This window comes from Macrotis lagotis, chromosome 7, assembly GCF_037893015.1.
Source record: "Macrotis lagotis isolate mMagLag1 chromosome 7, bilby.v1.9.chrom.fasta, whole genome shotgun sequence".
In the NCBI taxonomy this organism is placed as follows: domain Eukaryota; kingdom Metazoa; phylum Chordata; class Mammalia; order Peramelemorphia; family Peramelidae; genus Macrotis; species Macrotis lagotis.
This window is the reverse complement of record NC_133664.1, coordinates 54,839,557-54,845,318: the sequence shown is the minus strand read 5'-3', so window position 1 is coordinate 54,845,318 and position 5,762 is coordinate 54,839,557. Positions and strand designations below refer to the sequence as shown.

Here is a 5,762-nt window from a genome sequence, read left to right as displayed (position 1 = left end):
CATTTTCTATTCAGGATCTTTTCCTCAGGAATGCTTGAAAATCCTCTATTTTATTGCGTATCCATTTTTACCCCTGAAGGATTATATTGTTTTGCTGGCTAGTTTATTCGTGATTGCAATCCTAGTTCTTTGCCTTTTAATGTCATGTAATATTATATTATCATTCTAAACTCTCTGCTCTTTTAACATGGAAACCATTAAATCTCATATGATCCTGACTGTAGCTCCTTGCTATCTGAAAGGTTTCTTTCTGGCTCCTTCTATGGACTGTCTCCATTTGTAAATAAGATTAATAGTTATTTTGTCTTTTCCTACTTCTTTTTTGCTATGCATTATAGACAAATACCCCTCATCTTAAACTTTTTAATCCATTCATCAGTCTTTTGCTTTAACAAAAATTGTAGATTGAGTTGAAAACTAGTCTCTTCACTGATGCCCTCTATCTCAGAGGACTTACTCTGTACCTTAAGTCAATGAGGAAAGACAGTCTCCTTCTTACTTCTTCTATGCCTTCAAATATGCAAAAAACATTTTTTTTGTGCTTGAAAGTCCTATTAGTTCCTAGCTATCAAAAGAGATTATACAAATTAAGTTCTTTACCAACTTTAAAATGCTACATAAAATGAGTTATTATTGTCATAGTCCTATTTCTTTCTTTCATATCACTTCTAAACTTTTCAAATGAGTTATCTACCTTCACTGTCTCTAGTTATACTACATTCACTCTCTCCTCAGGGTCCTGAACTCTAATTTTTATCCCTGCTCCTTGGCTAACACCAGAGCTACAAATTTCTTATGATTTCTTTTTAGGTAAATTCAATTTCTTTTTGCTCCCATGCCCCTTGCCCTCTATGCAGCAATAGACACCATTGATCATCCTGAAACTCATTCCATTCTTCTCTGTAGCTTTTCTCTTAGGTATTGGATCACTTTTTTATTTCCTTCTTTATCTTCCTACTTATAGGAAAAGAATATTCCAAAAACTTAGTCATCTCCTTCTATTCTTAGTCTTTTTTCTTTAAGAATTTACTTGCTGTCTCTACTGCTGAGAAACTAAAGTCTAGGGAGGTTGAGTCACCCACAAAGGAACACCTGGATTTTGAACCAGAATCCCTTGAGTTCAAAATGTTGATGCTCAAGAAGAACCAAACTGCCATTTATGAACTCTTTTTGAAGGCGGGAATAATGGTAGCCAAGAAAGATGGCTACATGCCAAAGCAAAAGCTGGCATTAGGTGTGCCCATTCTCCATATCAAGAAGGTCATGCAGTCTCTAAAGCCTTGTGGCTATGTTAAGGAGCAGTTTGTATGTAGGCATTTCTACTGGTACCTCATCAATAAGGGCATTCAGTACCTGCAGGATTACTTTCACCTACCTCCTGAGATTGTGCCTGCCCTGCTTCACAGAAATTGTCCTGAGACAGGAAGGTCAAAGCCTAAAGGTCTGGCTGGTGACCTGCCCAGTTTACTTGGGATGAAGCTGACAGAGACACATAGAAATGAACTGCTCCCTACCCCCAGATGCTGACAAGAAGGCCTAGGCTGGACCTGGGACAAGAAAAGAATTCCAATTTAGAGGTATAGAGATATGTTTCATATTGAATAAAATTTGGGAGGGGAAAAAACCCAATTCATCCAATAACCCTGGATCATTGGTTAATTCTAGGTCACATTTTTTTTCATCAACAAAATTATCAACACAGACTACATGCTTGCTAAGGTCTTTTCCACAGGTTACTATATCACTCCAATCAGTCATGAAGTTCGTCAATTTGTAGAAAAAATATTATAGCAATTCAATATGGTAAAATCGAAAGAGCTAGAATTGGAGTCTAAGAGTTTGTATTCTAATCTCGACTCTGAAACTTACGTGGGTGACCTAAGTTTATTTTTTAATCAATTCAAAAAAACTCATTGTAAGGAAGTATTTTAGGTCTGGGAATATATACATATACATATATATATATATATATATATATATATATATATATATATGATCACACATGTTATCTGATTACATAGAATTCATATAGATACTATATAAAAATAAATATAGGGATTCTATATGTATATACAAATTAGATATGGAATAGGTGGTTAAATAATTTTATATTCAAGAGTAAACAAATGAAACAGATACATCTTTATAAAAATATAACTCTAGGGCCAAAAGTTCTTAGAAACATTTAATACATCAAGTTATAAACTGAAAAAGTACAGACAGTGATATGTAAAATTTGTTAATATTGGCCATTTCTACATAAATGCCAAGTTTTCCTTTCTCCCTAAGGAGATCTGTGCCTAGTCCCAGCTGAATGCCATGGTTACATAACATCACTACCTCTTGTATCCCTATCTGTAAAGCAAGATTATTGAGCTATATCTTTAAGATTCTCTCAACTATGATCCCAAATCCAAATGTAAAGAATTCTCTCTAGGTGAGAAGATTTTTTAAATGTTTGTATTTGAAAATGACTTTGAAGCCAAATAATCCTTTCCCCACCCCCAAACCAAAAAATTCCAAAGCAAGACAAAAAAGATTACTCTAATCACACACATCAGAAAAACAAAGTGGATGAGAAATACATAATTTTCCACGCTGACACTTGCAATTAGATGGTCAGTCTAACAAATTAGCTCATCAGTATTAGGTATCTTGAACATTTTCTATAGAAGAGTGATATGCTTTGCCCAGAAATGAGCAAGAGAAAAAGAATGGGTTGAGTTACCATACAAATGAGAAGCTGTGTAGCAATATTTAATGATTTTAAATTGATGTCATGAAAAACCCACCTCTTTAATACTTGTACTTTCTTCATGAAATCTGATATTAATTCAAGGAATACTATATTTTTTGGAAGAATTGAAAAAGAGAGTTAAAAGCAAAAATACTCTCAAATGATGAACATAGATCTTTGATCTTGGAGGAAGAACATGACAGCCATGTTTTGTCATTGTTTTAAAAAAAAGTTATACCCCCAAGCTGACGTTCATGATATCAGTTTAGCCAATTGTTTTATGTTAAATTATTTGTTGTTTAACTACAAATTGCTCAGTTAAGTTCAACTGAAGAAAACTATTTCTTAAAGTAAAATCCTGGGCTTATGGTACTTTTCTTGAATAGTTATGTTCTGTCCTTGAGGACTTCCCTCTTCTGAGGGAAATAGAGGGAAGAGCACCTATCCAATCATGTAGCAGACTGATTGGATCTACTGTACAACTAACCTATACTTTTTCCTTTCTGATTGACTCCCTTTCACACTCTCTAATGGAACTTTTCCAGACCTCTTCTCCTTTTAATGCTCTCCTTCCTCCTCCAAGCACCAAGGAGAGAAAGCATAAGAGCTTTGGGATTACCCTTCTTAGTGAAGACATTAAGGTCCACAGAGGACAAAGAACTATTGAAGCAGTATTTGGAAAAAGGAAACCAGACTTTGAAGAGGACAGAAAGGTTTTATAAAGAGGAGGGGAAGAGAATACTTGGCATAAGAGAGAATTCAACTTCTGATTCATCTAAGAGGCAAAAAATGGGAGTTGAAAGAAGTGGTAGAGTGTCATTTAGGCTCAATTTAAGAAAAGGTTTCTTTACAGATAAGAGAAATCCCAAAGTAGAATGGAATGTCTTAGGAAAAAGTAGGTGCCCCCCCCAAAGCTTTTACTAAAGCCTCCTAGATGGCTACTTTGGGGGCATGTTTTACAGTGAATTTCTAATCCAGTCTTCATTGGCCTCCAAGATCATTTCCAATTTATTTTTTCACGTGTGTGTGTATTTCTATTTATGCACTCATGTGCACATGTATGAAAACCCACAAACTGTGTGATATGGTACTAGTGTCCAGACTCCATCCACACTCAGGGTTTGAAGCAAAGGAGGGGCTAAGTAGGTCTGGACTGGCTCTGACTGGCTCTCATACCATTCTTTAACTGAGATCTCTCATTCTGTACAAACACACTATTTTTCCCTTTCTTGTTATTCATTAGCACCCCCTCACTCAAATTCAATTCACTTGCTTGTCATAGCATCACCTCCCTGAAGGTGTAGCCTTTTTCAATAATGAAGGATAAACATCATTAGTAACTCACTCCTACTTCACACCAACTCATAGCACCCAAGTACTGGGCATGTAAAGCTTATTCTGTCTCTGTCACTCAAAGCTCTAAGCTTTATTCTGCAACAATGCTGGCTCTCCCTCCTGTACCTTCTTTCCCAGTCCCTGAACCAGCTTTCAACCCCTCCATGACCAACACTATTCCTAAAGCTCCTTCCTCATACATGTCAATAGGCCCAGGGGATGAGTGGGCCTTAAGTGACAGCTATGGGTCTCCTCCACTGCCCTGCATCCTCCTGGACACACAGCCCTTTCTCCTTTGCCAACCTTCTTATTGACTCTGTCAATAGGAACTGGAAGATCAAAACAGTGAAGTCATAGAAAAATCCAGAGAAGACAGCAGCAGCTGAGGGAGATAGAGCACGTTAAGGGTACATTTAAAAACTATTATGCAGCCATCAGCAGATATGATTAGATTTTGGGACAAAATGATATGATAAGGTTAGCCAGAGAAAGGCAAGGAAACCAAATCAAGCCAGGAACAGTGCAATCAACTGAATGACAGTTTTTTTTTGTATGTTATAGCAGTATTTTTCAATTGCCAGTTTCAGGATGGACAGTTATGGCATTTTTTATTGTTCTCTCAATTGCTAATTATCATTATTATCATTATTATTATTATATGTTTTTTCACTCCTTTACTATTTGTTAAAATTAGGAAATTTCAAAAGATTATATGAACACCTGGCTCCTTTCATGCCAGTTTCCTCCTTTCTGGCTTCTAGTACCCACCGCAAAAACTACGGAGATTTATCCTGATGAGACTGGAGCACTCTGCAGCTGAGATTTTAGTTATTCCAGAGAAAAGTTTAGTGCCCATCAATTATTCTTTTACATTCTTTTTGACCAAGTTTCTTTTACTTTCCTAAAGGAAACAAGGTCTCAGTGGTCAGGACCCAAGCAGAGTACAAATTTTATCCTCCTTCATCTCCAAAGATTTCCTAACATGTGATAGATACACAAGTCTTACTTCTTATTTTTGCTCTTGGTCCAGACCTGTGATTTCACTAGTATTGGTCAGTACAGTGCAAAAACTCCCCAGAGCAATGCAGATTGGAAATTTTGCTGTCATAATCTTAAAGAGTTGCCTGCAGTCTTCTGGCTGAGAAAAATTAATATTATACTGTATTATTTAGTAACTAACATAATTCTGAAATCCATTGTTTTACTCACTTTGTCAGCTACCACATCTGAAGGGCAAAAGGTGTCTGTAGGATCAAGCAATAAGATTACCCCCAGTTGCAATGCATCTACTCGTTGGACCCTTCCAAACGAGCCCCCTACCTTCTTTTTACTCCATGGACCACTCAATGCCAATTGGCATTTTTAAACGCACTCTAAACTTGCTCCATCTCCCTCAGCTGGTGCTATCCTCTTTAGTTTGGTGAATTTTGTATGACTTCCCTATTTTAATCTTCCAGTTTTTATGGACAGAGAACCAATCCTCCCCAGGGTATGAGTCTCCTATCCTTGTTTTTTTTTTTTAGGTATTTTCAAGGCCAATGGGGTTAAGTGGCTTGCCCAAGGCCACACAGAGAGGTAATTATTAAGTGTCTGAGACCAGATTTGAACCCAGGTACTCCTGACTCCAGGGCCAGTGCTTTATCCACTGCGCCACCTAGCCACCCCCTATCCTTGCTTTCTAATCAAAGTT

General features: G+C 36.9%; 1 pseudogene; it reads left to right on the top strand.

Annotated features, from left to right (window-relative positions):
- The first annotated feature begins 1,125 nt into the window (after positions 1-1,125).
- Positions 1,126-5,438, top strand: LOC141494051 (small ribosomal subunit protein eS10-like; annotated as a pseudogene).
- Positions 5,439-5,762: the final 324 nt, after the last annotated feature.